This window comes from Natrix helvetica (assembly GCF_964273705.1).
Source record: "Natrix helvetica genome assembly, chromosome: 7".
NCBI classification, from domain to species: domain Eukaryota; kingdom Metazoa; phylum Chordata; class Lepidosauria; order Squamata; family Natricidae; genus Natrix; species Natrix helvetica.
The window spans coordinates 76,986,080-77,001,979 of record NC_138558.1 but is presented as its reverse complement, the minus strand read 5'-3'; positions in this window follow the sequence as shown (position 1 = coordinate 77,001,979).

Here is a 15,900-nt window from a genome sequence, read left to right as displayed (position 1 = left end):
AAAAAGAGAGAGAGAAAGAGAGTAAGAGAGAGAGAGAAAGAGAGTAAGAGAGAGTAAGAGCAAGGGAAAGAGAGAGAGAGAGAGAATGAGAGAATAAGAGAAAGAGTAAGAGCAAGGGAAAGAGGAGAGAGAATGAGAGAGAGAGTAAGAAAGAGAGAGAGAGAATGAGAGAGAGAGAGAGAGAGAGAGAGAGAGAGAGAGAGAGAGAGAGAGAGAGCGAGAGAGCTGGGTTGAGAATACTCTTTATAAATGATTCCTCTGTATTATTCTTTCAACTGGTGTATGATAGAATCGTCTCTTTATGGGGAGGCAACCCTTATCAGCTCTAATATTTATAGCTGCCTATTGATGGCATGAAGGGTCCCGTAATGACAGAGCTAAAATTGGCTTTGGCTTCCTCCATTGCATTATTGTATTGAGCCATGTAACCAGAAAATCACAATGCAGCGATCTTTCCCTTTCCCTAATCCTTCTACCAGAGCTTAATGGCTTGTCTGCTTTTCTTGAAGATAAAAAAACTTCCCCATGGAAGCAATAGATGTCTGGGCGACTTTGCATAAATCATCATTTGCAAAAAAAAAGGAAAGAAAGAAAATAAAGACAAAAGAAAGAAAGAAAGAAAGAAAGAAAGAAAGAGAGAGAGAGAGAGAGAGAGAGAGAGAGAGAGAGAGAAACAGAGAGACAGAATAGTATCCTTCCCCCAGGAGTGGGGTGGAATTGGAGATTTTACAGTATCCTTCCCCTGCCACGCCCACCAAGCTGCACCACTCCCACAGAACTGGTAGTGAAAAATGTTGAATCCCACCACTGTCCATGGGCCCATAAACAGACCTACAACTGTGCGACAACCCTGCTTGTTCGTTTAACCCTGGTGCAGCTTAAGTGTCGAACATCGGTTGCTGAAAAGTAATCGCTCTGGTGCGAACTCTAGGCTTTAATAAAACTTGTGGGATGTTGTTAAGTGCTGCAACCTGTCGATCTGAATTCCTAATCTACCAACATCTGCAGCCGAAACTTTTTATGGACCGCTTATAAATGCCAGCTAATGTCTACAAGCTTCGATTGGGAAAAAAGGGCAATTATCACAGTAGTTTGCAATAAATGTGAGGCCATGAATATGTATTATGTCGCGTACGCAGACGTAGAATGAAGCTCCTTTGAAAATCCATGAAAATGTGTTTAGGGCTGGGGTTTAACTATCGAAACATATGGAAAAAGGCCTTTGATAATTCGGTAATAGAAACCCAAGGTGCTTATTAAGCTTTACTGCGGCACAATATTAAACTGTGATGGGACGTTCGAACACGCACCAAAGCATTGCTGGATTAAAAACTCTGGATTATGAGGGGGACCAGAACAGAAATTAAAAAAGACCAAAACCTACAGTGAGATTCCTTTATCCGCACAGTTCTATGAGACGATATTTGCTCCCCTTTCAGGGTTTCTGGGACTTTTCGTATCTTTGCCACTGCTTTCATTAGATCTCCATACGGGATCTGCTGTTATATAATGAACTCTGGGTCAAAACTAATAGCAATATTTGCTTTCATGTTGCCCATAAACAAAGCCATCCAACGTGTGATGCATCCATGTGGGGGAAAAAACACCATATTTTCAGAGTGTAAGACGCACCTACATTTTGGGGAGGAAACAAGAAAAAAAATCTGCTTCTGCCTCCCAGCAATTTGCCTCCTTGCTGCAAACAGCAAACAGCCCGTTTCAGTCTCAGCAGAGCCTGGATAATCTGTTAATGCATCAAGTTATGGGATCTATCTTGAGCTGCAGTAACTACAGCCAAATGCCTCCTACAACCGATGATCTCTCATTGGTCGCAAAAGGGGATCTTGGGACAAAGGGACCGTCATAAATATCAACCAATTGCTAAGATCATGTGATCATGGGGAGGCTGCAAAAGTTGTAACTCTGAAAAATGGTCATAAGACATTTTTTTCAGTGCCGTTGTAACTTCAAACAGTCACTAAATGAACTGTTGTAAGTCAAGGACTGCTTATACTAAATTCCTCACTCATGGCTGCCTTGGCTGGGTTGACTATAATCCCAAAAAATTAAACTTGATTTGAGAGATGTGTTACCTTAATAATCATCCTCCTCCTCTTCTTTCCTCCTCCTCCTCCTCCTCCTCCTCCTCCTCCTCCTCCTCCTCCTCCTCCTCCTCCTCCTCTCTCTCTCTCTCTCTCTCTCTCTCTCTGTGTGTGTGTGTGTGTGGTTGTGTGTTGTATGTACTTTGCATCTGGCAGTTCTCAGTTGAAAGAAGCCACTGAACTCTCTGGGGGTTTTATTCTAACCGTGATGGGGCGAAACAGGTTTGATGATTTTGGGAGCATCTGGCATTTGCATTGTAGTGTTTGAAAGTATTTGCAGCTTTTCTGCTGAAAATTTCATTCCGGGATAATGATTTTCATGGAACCAAGTAAACTGCGTGTGAGTTTTGTTTGGCTTTTCCCGTATTCCCGGGCCTTTGTTTTCATCTATTCCCCTTGATGGATCACACTTCATTCTTCTTTTCTTTTTAAGCTCGGAAACCACTTCCAGCGAAATTCTTCTTTAAGAAGCTGTGTGATACAGCTATCAAGCTTATGCATTTCCAGATTTATTTATCTTATTGCCTCGCAGACATCTATTATCGCCCGTAGTCTCTTAAAAGGTGCCGGGATATAAAAGCTTTTTTGCAGCTTTGCCGGTTAGCTATTTTATGTCGCTGCTTTATGGAATCCTATCATGGTTTGTCAGATCCCTCATTACAATTATGAGCATGTTCTATATAACAAAGGCTTCATTTCCTGACACTTTGCCTGGCGACAAAGAAAATAGATTGTTTTGCTGCAGCTTCCACCTGAGTTACATGCAACGTGGATTAATTGGAATGCTAATTGACTTTTACAATCATGTAGGTTTATGGTTTATTGTCTTTTAAGGCGGCTTGGTAACCTCCTTTTTCTCCTAACAGGCAGGAGGTGTTATGGTTTGCAGGGGAGGGGGGGAAGACTCAAAGAGTTTAAACATGTTGTGGCCCACCAGTGGAGCTGGCAGCAGATTCGGACAGTGAGGAGGGTTGGGGAGGAAGATGGGCCAGTCCTGGAGTCTGGGGGAGGCTCTGATGAGGACTCTGCATCGGAGGCAGAGAGGGAGGCCAGGGCCGTATGCTGGTTATCAGCTGCCTTCGGAGTCAGACATCAGTGAGGCAGAAGAACAGCTGGAGCCTGTTCCCAGGGTGCACATGCTCAGAGTTGCCAGACGAAGGGAAGAGCTAAAGAACAGGGGTAGACTTGGGAGTAAGGCCACAGGTGGATGGTGAATGGCCCCTCCCAGAGGGAATAAAAGAGGAGCGAAAGGGGAGTGGAGTTTGCAGGAGACAATTAGTTCATTCCTGCATTCTTGCGGCGTCTGAAAGATCTCGGCCTGGCCACTCTCCAAGCCTGCTAAAGGTCGGTAATTGTGAGCTCTCTTGAAAGACTGAGGGAGAGGAAAGACTTTGCTGGAGATTTATTAAATATAAGTTAAATCAAAGGGGTTTTATCAGGAGGAGGACTCGGCTTCGTGCTGCTGAGGGAGCCTCGGTCAGAACACTGATGTTCCCCTTACAGAGAATAATAAGATCCCATCATGGGGGTACAATGGCTCCGGAATGGGACAACTATCCGAAGCCAACTCGCCTCAGGACAATTTAACAATTCCATTATTTAATTATTTAAAATATTTTTTTTTAAAGTCTATTTTAATTTTTGCCCTTCGCGTGTCATTCTGTCCTTCCATTTGCATCCTTTCTTGAATGATTCTTTCCTTTGACCGTTACTGTAACTCTGGTCCCACGGAGAGTTGACCCAAGAAGTTGGGCATGGCAAGTTGGCCATGCCGAATTGTCATAGACCCCGATGGCTCAATAATGCTGAGCAAAGGTTTTCGGCTGCTGAACCGATATTAATGGCGGCAGGAACCCACCCCTGATGCCGGCCACATGACCGCGGAGACGTCTTTGGAGAGTGCTGGCTCTTTGGCTTTCAAACACAAATGAGCACCACCCCCCTAGAGTCAGGAACAAGAAGCACCTATGTGCGAGGGGAACCTTTACCTTTTACCTTATATGTCACTATTATTTTTTTCTCTCCCTCTGCAAAATAGTTGAGTTTTCTTTCCCCAAGCAAATTTTTAGTTTCCAAATGAGCCTTCTAAAATAGATCTGGAAGTATATCCCAAAGCAGTCCGCACTTGTCATGCACCCCACAGTTCAAGCAGAAGCCAAATTCATTAGTGGTTAGAGTCTTTAGCTGATTTCCCCTCAATGGCGTCACCTGCATAAGCCGTATTGACCTTCAGGTGTGACTCATCAGACTGCTCAAATCCACCAAGCGTCAAGGTAAAAAAAAAAGAGAGCATTACTTAATGAGTCCTGAAGCTCTGGCCTGCTGATAAGAAACAGGAAGTTCCGACTTATCCCTGGCGCTGTCCTATCTTTGTAAAAAAGAACAAAAAAAAAGATATCATCATTTGAATGAATAAGTATCTTCTTGTCTTTGGGCAGTGACTTCACTGGTCTTCCTGGAGGCTTTGCACCCATAATGCCCTGTTTAAGACTGATGATTCAGCTGGTACAATACAATACAATAGTAGAGTTGGAAGGGACCTTGGAGGTCTTCTAGTCCAACCCCCTGCCTAGGCAGGAAACCCTATACCGTTTCAGACAAATGGCTATCCAACCTCTTCTTAAAGACTTCCAGTGTTGGAGCAATCACAACTTCTGGAGGCAATTTCTGTTCTACAGATTAATTATTCTCACTGTCAGGAAGTTTCTCCTCAGTTCTAAGTTGCTTCTCTCCTTGATTAGTTTCCACCTATTGCTTCTTGTCCTGCCTTCAGGTGCCTTGGAGAATAGCTTGACTCCCTCTTCTTTGTGGCAACCCCTGAGATATTGGAACAATGCTATCATGTCTCCCCTAGTCCTTCTTTCTCTTAAGCTAGACATACCTAGTTCCTGCAACTGTTCTTCATATGTTTTAGTCTCCAGTCCCCTAATCATCTTTGTTGCTCTTCTCTGCACTCTTTCTAGAGTCTCCACATCTTTTTTACATAGTGGCGACCAGAACTGAATGCCGTATTCCCAGTGTGGCCTTACCAAGGCCTTATAAAGTGGTATTATAAAGTGGTAGTTGGCTCTCTATCTTCAGCTCCACTAAATAATCCAGACCAGGAAGGCCAACACTATTTTTATTGAGATTGGCTGTAATAACATCCTTTTAGAGAGGCGTTGAGGCCACTTGGCAATTTCTTGTGTCTTCCGTGCAGATGGGTGCAGAGTCTTCTTGGTTGCAGGATGTTTTTCTTCCAGGATTCAGAATCTTGAAAATCTGATTGTACTGAATCCTGGAACAAAAACATCCTGCAGGGAAGAAAACTCTTCACCCATTTGCACTGAGGACACAGAGAAACCTCTAAGTGGCCTCAACGGCTCTCTAAAAGGATGACCAGCGGTCTGCAAGGAATATCAATCCTTCCGTTCCCCACCATCCAGGCAGAGCTGAAGAAGCTTCTTGGATGAGAAGGGAAAGGTCTTCAAAGAAAAACAGGAAAGTCCAGTTGCCTCTTGGAAAAAAAAAAAAGCACCTTTGGGTCAACCATGACCTGTAACCGTCATGAATGTGAGTCAGTTGCCAGGCATCTGAATTTTGACCACATGACCACGGATGCTGCAATGGTCTTCAGGGTGAAAAGGAGTCATAAGTCTCTTTTTTTCAGTGTCATTGTAACTTTGGAAGATAAAGTAAATCCACATGTTAGATTTTGTAAGCTGCCCAGAGTCTGTTGGAATGGAGAAGGAGTAACAAATTCAACTGAATAATCATGAAATACAAAGAAGGAATTTGTAGTTCTGATACAAAGTTCCTTGCAGCTTGTTTAGGATCCGATACATAGGATATTAAACGCTACGGTGGTGCAGTGGTTAGAGTGCAGTACTGCAGGCTAATTCTGCTGGCTGCCTGCAGTTTGGCAGTTCAAATCCCACCAGGCTCAAGGTTGACTCAGCCTTCCGTCCTTCTGAGGTGGGTAAAATGAGGAGCCAGATTCTTGGGGGCAAGAGGCTGACTCTGTAAAGGAAGGGAGGGTGGGAGGAAAATAGGGAGGAAGAGAGAAAAGGAAGGAAGGAAGGAATAGTGGTGGACTTGTTACAATGCAATGTTGCAGGCTATCTCTACCCACTGCCAGCAGTTCGATCCTGACTGGCTCAAGGATTGACTCATCCTTCCGAAGTCAGTAAAACAAGGACCTGGATTGTTGGGGGCAAGAGGCTGACTCTGTAAAATCACTTAGAGAGGGCTATAAAACACAGTGAAGCAGTATATAAGTCTAGTGCTATTGCGATTGCTATATTAAACGTTGAAATCAATCCATTGTACTGGTTTCCCCCTCAAATTTTGAAAATTGTATTTGAAAATGAAATGAAAAGCAGGCAATGAAATCTCATTCCCACTGAAATAAATTAAATGTAGCTTTTAAGTTTAAGTTTAAGCTTATTTGATTTATAGACCGCCCCCTCTCCCCGAAGGGACTTGACATGCTTCAAATATTGAAAACAGCTTTGTGGGTATTTGGCAAGTACAGTTAGTTCTTCACGGAGTGGCCATTCAAAGTTACAACGGCACTGAAAAAACTGGCATGACCATTTTTGGGGCTTATGACTGATGCAACACCCCCAGGGACACATGGTTTACATTTGCATGTTTGACCACTGACTCACATTTACGACGGTCGCAGTGTCCCGGGGTCACGTGACCCCCATTTGCGACCTTTTGACAAGCAAAATCAACGGGGAAGTCAGATTCACTTAACAACCGGGTTACTCATTTAACCACTGCAGTGATTCACGCGAGAAAAGTTGCAAAAAGGAGGTCAAAACGCACTTAACGAATGACTCGCTTGGGCTACGTAAGTTTTGGCTCAATTGTGGTCGTAGGTCGAGGACCCCCTGCGCACCCAGGGGAGCATCTGATGCCCAATTGATAACTTCTGCAAACTTTTTTTTAAAAGGTGAATTATTATGGTTACTATCTTTAAAGCACTCCAAGGCATGGGACCTAGTTACCTGCGGGATCGCATCTCACCTCACACATCTCTACGACCTATCCGCTCTCACAGGGAGGGACTCCTCCAGGTGCCATCCGCCAAGCAGTGCCAACGGGTGGCGCCTAGGAGTAGAGCCTTCTCTGTGATGGGCCCAACCCTCTGGAATGACCTCCCCCCCATATTAGAACTATTAACGACCTCCGCTCCTTCCGACAGAAGCTTAAGACCCACCTGTTCCAATTAGCTGGCTTAGCCGACTTATAGCTCCATCTTTCACCTCCTGGCAAGCATCTTATCGTGGAATTTTTAAGGGAATTTTAACCTTATTTGTATTTTAATTAAATATGGTACAGTATATTTTCTACCTCCTCCGTCTATGTCTATGTTTATGTATATGTATTCTATTTTGATATGTATATGGTTTTTAATAATGACTGTACACCGCCCCGAGTCCTGCTTAGGAAAGGGTGCGGTTTATAAATAAAAGTTTGATTGATTGATTGATTGACATCGTCTCATTGGCTGCTTCTCCGCTAATCCAGCAACTCAACCAAGCAAACCATTCCTTAATGTCTTGATAAAGCGTTTGAAAAAAAAAAACTGGTCTGGAGAAAATGCCTAAAAACAACATAAAGCGTAAGAGACATAAATCAGGAGGAAGAAAAATAATAATAATAAAAAAAGAACATCGGAGCCTGAAAAACGAATGACTAAATGTTTATTTCAAAGCTCGGGGTTGCCCATCTAGTGCTGACCAGGCCTTCTGGGAGACCCATTGTGTCCCGTTTGGCGACAGCCGGAGCGCATCGCTCACAATTGCTCTGTTGTCGCAATCTATTGTGTTTGAGCACAGAAGACCAAGCGCCTGGCTTCCCCCTCGACAAAACTCTTAGTGGGCGACAGGATTTATCCTGAAAAGTTGTTCCATTTTGCTGGCTGGACCGAAACCTTCTCCAGCATCCCATCGCTCAGTTGCTGGCAGGTACTTAAAAAAGGAAATTGAGGGAAAACCGCTTTGCACTTATGAGTCCCCAGCCTCAGCCGCTATTTTGGTTCTTGGGCATGTTTTTAAAAAATCTTTTTGTTCAAATAGAATATTACTTGGACCCTCGGGGGACAATTTCTCATTCCCGAGTCTCCAAATTTGTCACCGACATGATATAATGCTAAAAGAATCTCATGCTTTGATTTAGGGGGGATGTTGATGGTCTTTTCTTTCTTTCTCTCTCTCTCTTTCTCTCTCTTCTTCCATCCTTCCTTCCTATCTTCTCCCTTTCTTTCTTTCTTTCTTTCTTTCTTTCTTTCTTTCTTTCTTTCTTTCTTTCATTCTCTATCTCTCTTTCTTTTTCTCTTTTTCTTTTTCTTTCTTTCTTTCTCACTTTCTCTCTTTCTTTATCTTTCTTTGTCTCTCTCTTTATTTCTTTTTTCTCTCTTTCTCCTTCCTTCTTGTTTTCTCTTTCTCTCACACTTTCTTTCTCTCTCTCTTTCACTCTCTATCCCTCCTTCCTTCATATCTTCTTTCTTTCTCTTTTTCTTTCTCTCTTTCTCTCTCTCTTTCTCTTTCTTTCTCTTTCTCTCTCTCTCTCTTCTTTCTCTCTTTCTTTCTTTTTCTTAAAATTGAATTAAAATATCTTGTAAGGTACAAAATGAATTTATGTCATAAGGTAATAAGTCTTGTATGTCACATTGTAATTCCAACTGGTTTTTTTTTCATTCTTTAATACAGTTAGTCCTCCACTTACAACCACAATTGAGCCCAAAATGGATGTCTCTAAGTGAGAAATGTGTTGAGTGACTTTTGCCTAATTTTACGACTTTTCTCACCATGTTTGTTAAGTGAATCACTGGAGTTCTTAAATAAGTATTAGGGCTATTAAGACTCCCCCATTGGCTCTGCTTGTCACAAAAGGGGATCACACAACCCCGGGATATTGCAACCGTCATAAATGTGAGTCAGTTGTCAAGCATCCCAATGTAAATCACACAACTATGGGGATGCTCCAACGGTCATAAGTGTGAAAAATGATCACAAGTCAATTTTTCAGCGCTGTTGTAATTTTGAACGGTCACGAAATAAACGGTTGTAAGCTGAGGACCACCTGCATTCCATTTCTCTCCCTCCTCCCCTTATTCTTCGGTTAAACCAGGGGTCGCAACCTTAAACACTCAAAGAGCCACAACTGTCCTGAGTTCAATTCTGGAGCCAACCGGAAGTCCGGTTCCCTCACCATAGAGTCTCCTCCTAGCACGGCATCCTTATTCCTCTGCTGACCGGAAGTCCGATCCCCCCACCATAGAGTCTCCTCCTAGCACGGCATCCTTATTCCTTTGCTGACCGGAAGTCCGATCACCCCACCATAGAGTCTCCTCCTAGCACGACATCCTTATTCCTCTGCTGACCGGAAGTCCGATCCCCCCACCATAGAGTCTCCTCCTAGCACGGCATCCTTATTCCTCTGCTGACCGGAGGTCCGGTCCCCCCACCATAGAGTCTCCTCCTAGCACGGCATCCTTATTCCTCTGCTGACCGGAAGTCCGATCCCCCCACCATAGAGTCTCCTCCTCGCACAGTGTCCCTTTTTCCTCTACCTGTCTTAACCAAAAACCTTATCAATGGTGGAGTCGAGCGGCGACAGGGAGTCGCAGCAGAGGGATGAAAGAGCCACACGAGGCTCCAGAGCCGCAGGTTGCCGACCCCTGGGTTAACCCATAACTCCTGAAACTTTGGCTGTGGTTTCGTAAAGTCAGCGGCTCTAATGTTATATAAAATAGACATTGAGGATTCTGGGTGATCAGAATGAAGGTCAAACGAGGCACCATCTACACAATTAAAACTGGGCATCTGACGATAATCCACACTTTAGTTCTGTGATAGTTTCTTTTTCCCCTCCAGGCCTTCACTTTCTAAAATTTATGGGAGCGAATACCTCAGGAAGCCCCATCTATGTCTGGATTATGGGGAAGCAAATGGGACTGTCACAGAAGACTCTCGTGTGCTTCAGAAATTGATGGTCTCCAAGACGGGCATTTGTCTTATCTCCTCCTAAGGGAAGAACTTCTGGTTTGAGTAGGTGAAAGCTAAGGTGAAAAATGGAGTCTGCAGGCCCAGGACTCCCCTTGTAGTTTGTCTCCCCTGAACAATTCCATTTGGAGACTGAAAGTGAAAGACGAGGCGGCAGTTTGAAAATGGACTTCCTACAGTTCCAACCAAACAACCACACTTGTCAATGACGCCCCCCTGTTCTGTCCATTTGTGCTGGAAAGGTGGGACATTTCTCCCCCCGCCTCTGCTGTGATATCTGAAGGGAAATGCTGTATGAGCGCTGGGCTTTTGGAGGACAAGGCCCACAATCAGAGGCTTATCATGTCAAACTCACAGACAACTGTTGATCAAACTTTTATCCCCTCGCCAAAAAGCCACCTGCAAAAAAAAAGGGCCGCTACAAACTCCATTAAGCGAGGCAGCAGGAAATCCGGAACAATGAAAAGAATGCTGGCTATTCTCCTAAAGATGCTTTTTTTCAAGAGGAAACTGGACTTTTTGGTTTTTTTCTTTGAAGGCGTTTCACTCAGAGGAGGGTTGCTACCGGTTCGGCTGAATTGGTAGTTGAATGTTGCCCTGGGTCGCAGAACCAGCAGCCATCCATCCCTCTGACTGGATGGTGGGAGGAATGGAAGGATTCCAGAGAAAAAAATTGCAGACGACAGGAACCATTTGCATCACTCAGGTGACCCTGAGGACACAGATAAAACCTCCAAGTGGCCTCAACGACCCTCTAAAAGGATACAAATGACCAGCAAGGAGTATAAATCCTTCCATCTCCCCACCATCCATCCTTTCAACGGTTCCAAGAAGGCTCCACACCCATTTGCACCACTCAGGTGACCCTGAGGACATAGATAAAATCTCCAAGTGGCCTCAACGACCCTCTAAAAAGGATGCAAATGACCAGCTGTCTGCAAGGAGTATAAATCCTTCCATCTCCCCACCACTCAGTCAGAGCTGAAGACGCTCCTGGGATGAGAAGTGAAACGACTTCAAAGAAAGAACAATTTCAAAGAAAGAACCGGAAAGTCCAGTTGCCTCTTGAAAAAGCACCCGTCTAGAATTAAGGGTGAGAACGTCAAGAGGAGCAACACCAGGCCAATTGGTCCCATCCACCCAATTTCTCAGGCAAGATCCCTTCCAGTGGGAGCCTATTTGTACATGCAAGGCCCGTTTATTACTTGCTGAGTCAGGTCTAGGACAAAGGAATCAAATTATGTTCATGCATGTGTGAAATTGGCACGAAGAGTGCAGGAGAAATAGCAAGCAGACAAAATGAAATATGTGTTTTCCCCACATATAGAAGGCAAAAGTGGGGTGTTCTTTTTTTCAGTGGGAACCCACGATGAATTACTTACGTGTTTATACCTTGCATTTATACCCTGCTTCCCCCCCCAATAGGGTTCAACAAGCCACAATGCTTAGCTTGGTAACTGAATTTTTGGCATGCACACTTTACAGTCGTTCTCGACATACGACCACAGTTGGGCTCAAAATTTTCTGTTGCTGAGTGAGATATTTCAGCAAGAAAAACGAAATGCACAGGGACAGGATAGGTGGCACCTTCCTCAACAGTAGTAACTGTGAGAGGGATCTTGGAGTCCTAGTGGACAACCTTTTAAATAGGAGCCAGCCGTGTGCAGCAGCTGCCAAAAAAGCCAACACAGTTCTAGGCTGCCCAACCCAAATCCTGCAAACGTTCTTCATGTTTTAATCTCCAGGTCCTCAATCCTCTTAGTTGTTTTTCTTTGCACTTTTTCCAAAGACTCAACACAGTGGTGAAATCTACATTTTTTCCCCAGCAGTTCTGTATTATTATTATTTTCATTTAATATATTGACCAATTAAAAAAAATGAGATGATGCAACTGCAACTTTGGCTTCTAAGAGATGAAGAATAGAGTTCAACATTTCTTTTTAAATGCATTTTGCTTTCTGTCTCTACTGGGCGTCCGTCCTCTCTTGCTCTCAATTCCACCTCCCTCTTTTTAGGAAAAGGACTTCACACCCAAGGACACATTTTTGCTTGTCACCATCGGAAAGAGATTTAATTGTGAAGCTGCAAAACAATCATACGACAATTAGGGGGCTTGCAAGATTCGGAGTGGGGGAGGGAGGACATCCCAAGGCAGGAGACAGAATTGCTCCTGGTTTTGCTGAGGAGGCCAAATTTAAGCCATTTGAAAGATTGCACATAATTAAGTTCCTTCTTCCAATCCTCCAATTCATAGCCCTGTGCTAAATCCATAACACTGGGTAAATAGGTAAAGGTAAAAGTTCCCCTCGCGCATATGTGCTACTCGTTCCCGACTCTAGGGGGCGGAGCTCATCTCTGTTTAAAAGCCGAAGAGCCAATGCTGTCCGAAGACGTCTCCGTGGTCATGTGGCCGGCATGGCTCAACACTGAAGGCTCACGGAATGCTTTTTCCTTCCCACCAAAGGAGGTTCTTATTTTTCTACTTGCATTTTTTACGTGCTTTCACACTGCTAGGTTGGCAGAAGCCGGGAAAAGTAACGGGAACTCACTCCATTAGGCGGTGCTCGGGATTCGAACCGCCGAATTGCCGACCTTTCTGATTGACAAGCTCAGCGTCCTAGCCACTGAGCCACCACGTCTCATACATGGAGATAATTTCCCCTCCAATGGCATCTGATGTCTTTATCCTGTTTTTATTTTTGTTTTTTTTAATTATCTAACTAGATAATTATATTGTTCTTTTCAAGGCTACTCACTTATTTGAAAAAACAAAACAAAAACAACACAGTGGTACAAAAAGAGAAAGAGAAATTAAACTCATAAAGAGTACAATTGCCATATATTCCAATCCAAAATGAAATAATTTAAGATTCTCTAATGCTCCTCGTTGTGTTTAATAATCTGGTGCTGTTTGTAATTGCCGCAGAGAACGGAAAACACCCAACTTTCACTAATTCCAGGCTGGTTCCTGTGTTGTGGCAATTTCTTCTTTCTTAGAAACCTTTGTTTAATAAAACCAAACACCTGTGACTTTAATAGATTAACAGAGTCAGAAGGGACCTTGTAGGTCATCTAGTCCAACCCCCCTCAGCCCAAGCAGGAGACCCTTCACCATTTCTGACGGAGGGCAGTCCAGTCTCTTCTTGAAAGCCTCCAGTGATGAAGCTCCCACAACTTCCGAAGGCAACTTCTCTTCCATGGGTTGATTGTCCTCAGTGTCAGGAAATTCCTCCTTAGTTCCAGGCTGAATCTCTCCTTGGTCAGTTTCCATCCATTTTTCCTTGTCTGGCCTTTGGGGGCTTTGGAGAATGTGTGTTCTTCACAACTGCCAACTGGAAGTCCAAAAGCAAACCACAATCCACCTCCGTCACCCTTTCTTCTTTTCTATTCGCCACCAATTATTAGTCAAAAGTTTATCCTCTCCAGTCCTGGAAATACGATACGTCCATCTTAACTGACTTTATATTTCTCTGGGTTTGTATGTTTGGGTCTGTGGCTGTTGTCGGGGTTTTCTCTACCACACCCATTTTGTGGTGCAAAAACCAAAAATGTACAAATATCCTCAAATGTCCCTAAATGTGCAAGACACCCTGACTTTTGTGGGTTCAGATGTTGTCTTTGGCCTGTCCTCATTCATTCTTTTTCGTTTTCATCTGCATGTGATTTACTTTATGTTGGTTTCCGTTAGATTGCCTTGACCCATGAAGGCGCCTCTCCCCAGATGTGAGTGATCTTTTGTAAGTGCCCTGGCATTTTTTTCTTTTCTGCTCTGTTTGCAATATCTCAAATAAACTCTGATCAATCAATCTATTTGTCTGTCTATCTCCCTCCCTCCCTCCCTCCCTCCCTCCCTCCTATCCATTTCTTTCTTTCTTTCATTCATTCATTCTTTCTTTCTTTTTCTCTCTCTTTCCCTCCGTCCTTCCATCTATCCAAATTCCTCTCTCCCTCCCTTTTAATCATCTTTCCGCCCCTTCCTTCCTCCCCCCTCTCTCTTTCCTTCCTTCCTTCTTCTTTCCTTCCTTCTCTCCCTCCTTTTTTCTTTCTTTCTTTCCTTTGCTCTCTCTTTCTCCCTCCCTCCTTCCATCTAGCCAACTTCCTCCCTCCCTTCTCTCCATCTTTCTCTATATCTGTCCTTCCTTCCTCTCTCTTTCTTTTTTCCCTTCCTTCCTCATTCTTTCCTTCCTTCTCTTCCTCCCTCTTTCTTTCTTTCTTTCTTTCTTTCTTTCTTTCTTTCTTTCTCTTTGTCTCTCTCTCTCTATTCCTCTCTCTCTCCCTCCTTCCTTCCATCTATCCAACTTCCTCCCTCTCTTCTATCCATCTTTTTCTCCATCTGTCCTTTTTTCCTCTCTCTCTTTTTCTCTTTTCCCTCCCTCCCTCCTTCTTTCCTTCCTTCTCTTCCTCCCTCCCTCTTTCTCTTTGTCTCTCTCTCTCTCTTTGTCTCTCTTTCCCTCCTTCCTTCCATCTATCCAATTTCCTCCCTGCCTCCCTTCTATCCTTCTTTCTGTCCATCTGTTCTTCCTTCCCGTCTCTCTCTTTCCCTTCTTTCCTTCTCTTCCTCCCGCTTTCTCTCTCCTTCCTTCCTTCATTTCTTCCTTTTTCTTTTTTTTTTCTTTTTTCTTTCTTTTCTACTTTTCCTATTTTTATAATAAGGGGGCGAACCTATCCAAAACATCTTCCTCCTCCTATTTTCTTCACAACCACAACCTTGTGAGGTGGGTTGAACAGAGAGGGTGGGATTGGCCCAAAGACTCCCACCCAGCTTTCATGGTTAAGGGGGGACTAGAACTCACAGTCTCCTGGTTTTCTTAAAGACCAGACTGTCTCTTCACCTGAATACACAGTGGTAACTCAGGACTCATCGTTAAATCGGTTCTCAGTGGTTTGACCACCAACGGTACCATACCAGTTCCCCCCCCCCCCCCATAAAGAGTTCACAAGACAACCAACACCAACAAGTTCCAGCTTGTGTCTTGAGTAGCAAACAAACCAGGGCTACCAGGACAACATTTTGGGGTCAGAATGTGTTGAGTATCAGATCTGCAAAAATAGAAGAACAGAATAGAATAACAGAGTTGGAAGGGACCTTGGAGGTCTTCTAGTTCAATACCCTGTTTAGACCGGAAACCCTACACCACTTCAGACAAACGGTTATCCAAGATCCTCTTAAAGACTTCCAATGTTGGGGCATTCACAACTTCTGGAGGCAAGTTGTTCCACTGGTTAATTATTCTAACTGTCAGGAAATTTCTCCTCAGTTCTAAGTTGCTTCTCTCCTTGATTAGTTTCCACCCATTGCTTCTTGTTCTACCCTCAGGTGCCTTGGAGAATAGCTTGACTCCCTCTTCTTTGTGGCAGCCCCTGAGATATTGGAAGACTGCTATCATGTCCCCCCTGGTCCTTCTTTTCATTAAACTAGACATACCCAGTTCCTGCAACCGTTCCTCATATGTTTTAGCCTCCAGTCCCCTAACCAGCTTTGTTGCTCTTCTCTGCACTCTTTCTAGAGTCTCCACATCTTTTCTACATCGTGGCGACCAGAACTGGATGCAGTATTCCAAGTGTGGCCTTACCAAGACATTATAAAGTGGTATAAACACTTCATGTGATCTTGATTCTATCCCTCTGTTGATGCGGCATGGAACTGTGTTGGCTTTTTTGGCAGCTGCTGCACATGGCTGGCTCCTATTTAAATGGTTCTCCACTCGGACTCCAAGATCCCTCTCACAGTTACTACCATTGAGGAAGGTACCACCTATACTGCACCTGTGCATTTCGTTTTTCTTGCCTAAATGCAGAAC